This window comes from Notothenia coriiceps, unplaced genomic scaffold (assembly GCF_000735185.1).
Source record: "Notothenia coriiceps isolate Sejong01 unplaced genomic scaffold, NC01 NC01_scaffold00018248, whole genome shotgun sequence".
NCBI lineage: Eukaryota > Metazoa > Chordata > Actinopteri > Perciformes > Nototheniidae > Notothenia > Notothenia coriiceps.
In genome coordinates, this window is record NW_011350949.1 from 274,858 (window position 1) to 278,233 (window position 3,376).

A 3,376-nucleotide genomic window follows, 5' to 3' on the forward strand; every position below is an offset into this window, starting at 1 on the left:
TACATGTATAGCGTCGTTGTGGAGGCCAGACGAGCTGCGTGCATCCGGCCTACACCAACAGCAACACACACACACCAGCACACACACACACACACAAGCAACACACACACACCACCCACACACACATCACCACACACACATTCACAAACCCTTTTCTTGGAGCCGATGCGAGCCTGCTGGTGACCCCCTCTCCCCCCAAACCCCCTCTCTCTGACCCCCCGATGTTGGGTGAGGCTTGTTCACCGTCACTCTCAAAGAAGGCAATTGTAATGAGGAAGGATGTATTAATAAGGACCAAAAGCCCCATTATCCTGTACCGAAGTAAGTCTCTTGGGGGCGGAGATGTGCTCCCCAGAGGAAGGCAGCACAAGCAAAGGGTATTTAACTGACTACCAGTGGCGTTGTTGTCAGACATGTGATAATAATCAAGACATAAGTATAGTCAATTGTACACTGTCACAACAACCAAGCAGTTGTTGTATTGGTAATAGACACCAGGTTAATCTTAGTGCCGCATAGCACACATCTGAAACGAGGGCCGGCGGCCGGGGGGGGTGCCGGCCACCTGGACCAACCAGCATGGTGTTTCTGGTCTGAAAAAGTGAGCCTTGCAGGAGGATGCAAGAAGGTGTCGCAGCGAGTCAGCCATAGGCATGCACTGTTCTGGGGAATCCTCAAATCACAGTGAGATAGAAGGTGATGTAAGAGGAAGAAGCGTAATGGTTTATTGCCCAATAAAAGCCCCCATCCGTCAATTCCTTCTACCCTGTGAACGCTCTGATTCTGTCTGCACGGTGTTGTGCTCATAGCAGACTGTACTGGAAACTGGAAAGGCTTTGTGGTGACATATCTTTGAGGCCCAGTTGAGCTTACCAGGGAAACCAAAGTCTCTTAATGCACCACAGATGCTACAAAGCCTGAATAAAGACAAGCGAACATCATTACTGTGATAACATCAGGGGTAAGGGGTGAAGAGGAGCTCGCGTCGCGCAGCATCCTAGCAGAGGACATATCTAACTACTAAGTGTTGAAGGCCCTGGTCAGCAACGGTCGATTTGATGCTGGTGTTGTGTGGTAGAGTGGCTTGGTTTGTTTGGGGGGGGGGGGGCACAAAGACTCATGGACTCAGGTGCTTTTCCCAGTATGCCTTGGACGGCTTTAGACAGGCAATGATACAGCCGGACGGTCGTATGTGTGCATCCAATGTGACCTCATGGCTCATTGCACCAGGACAAAACCTGCCACCACACCAGGCCTGACTGTTGCCAGGTTACTTCACACACTTTACCGTCTTTGGCCTGGGCAAGTCACCCCAGGGTGCTGTGAGCAGCGGCAACTTATTGGCCAGACAATGGCCAATAACATAGCTAGGGCACACACAGTCTTTAACAGAAATGGAGCATTAGTCTTAACACTCTATACCTTAAAATCGTATAAAGTCCAGCAGCCCATGAAATCATGACATGTGTGTTGCTGACCCATGGTTCTGTTTTCCTGCTGTAATCGGACCCTCCTCAATAGGGTCTGCCTGGGGAGGCGTGAGAAATTAAGACAAATAGATGAGTTGAATAAATAAATACAATAGATGTATAAGTGCATGGGTGGATAAATAAATGATTGTCCATTCAGCAGTGGGAACTGGATTTGCGGGACTTTTTTTATGGAGTGGGACACTAGGGGGTTGCAGGCGGGGATGGGTGATGGGTGGCTGGTGTCGATGCCTGTAGGATGCTCGGGTTTCAGCTCAGGCCTGAGAGCGGCCTGCGAAATGAAACAGCGAGAAGAGTTTTCCTAAGGGACACTGACTTCTCTTTTGTTGTTTACTCTTCCCACTTTATTCAACAAGATGGTGACAACACTGAAAGATCAGTGGAGAGCCTTGCTGGAGGCACCTTTACTTTTACCTGGTCAAATGAAACCAGTCAGAGGATAAATAACTTTCAAGAAAGAATAGGATCCTTGGCAGATCTCAGGAGAAAATGCATGTGTTTATATCGCTTTTGCGTTTCTCTCTGTGATGGTAATAGAGTTCTGCAGAGAGCCATCTGGGTTCTGCAGGCTTCAGAGTTAAGGTGGTACTCCCCCTTTAGCTGGAAAAAACACTTTCTTTGGGTGTGGCAGCTGGAGTAAAATAAACGCCTTCTGTTCACAAGCTGCCAATGTGCAAGTCACAACACACAGCTGACAGCATGGAGCTTTCACATCCAAGAGCTGGGAGTGTCTGAGTCAGAGAAATAAATATGGTGTCCTCTGCTTTCTACCCATTTTGTAAACACAATTGAGATCATGATGTCACTAAAGGTCACTAAAATCTGTCTTTGCTGGCAGGTATAGAAATACACAAGCGCACTTACTTGAAATATTTGTCTCTCTATTTCCAAACAACCTGTCTCCGTTGCTGTCAGTACTGTTCTGATTATCACATAAACATTTACATTAGCTGGAACTCGGTGTGGACTATTTTAGGAAAGGGTTCCACCTAATGAAATAATCCATTAGCTTTAAAGTCCCCTGTTACATTCCTGCTCCACTTGAAAGACTTGAACAAACTATGAGACCCCCCATGACCAGGCACTGATGCTTGTAGCAGCATGCTAGGATTTCCTGACGCTTCCTGGGGTGGGGATAAGTCTGTTCTCCTGTCACATTTCAAGCTGCTGCCTGTTGGAAAAAATGCTGCAAATGATTTTTGGAAAGCTCTGACAGGCATTTCTATTGTAGGAACAGTATATATATTTCAGAAACAATGACAAGTAGGTTGAAGCAAATGTTTCTGGTTACTGCTGTGGCGTTGGATGTATCACTTTGCAACCTCTCCTTGTTTTATGCAGTGTTATTTATGAACTGAAGGGTTGCAACCATATACTGTCTTTTGAGGCGGCAGGCCTAATCAGTGTGGTCATGTTGTGGTTTTCCTGCTTTCTGGTCATACTCTGTGCCCCCTTTAGCAACATTAGGGAGCAGGTACATATGAATATGGTGTGTGTTTTTAAAACCTCCTCCTGTTTCTGCTTCTCTCCTGGAAGCCTTTGTTATCCAGGCAGCTTTGTTTGTGCAGCTGGAAATCTCGACAGGATTACTTACACACAACCCAGCTCCCCAAATCCAGGAATAAGCTGGAGATAGTTTTCTTGGATTTAGAATTGTCCCATGAAGCCAATAAATAACCTGTTCAAGCAATTAATTTTGTTTGGAACTGAAAGTTGATCTCCTCCCAATGAGCTCTTTCAGATGTTCTAATGACTGAACATTCAACTATCATAGCTTGTTTTGTTAGAAATACCTATTAAGATTGTTTATCCTGTTTAGCCTCAGCCTCAGTGTTTCCTGGCTAAAATACACGATGGAATTAACCTCCAGTCGGGTCGTGACAAAG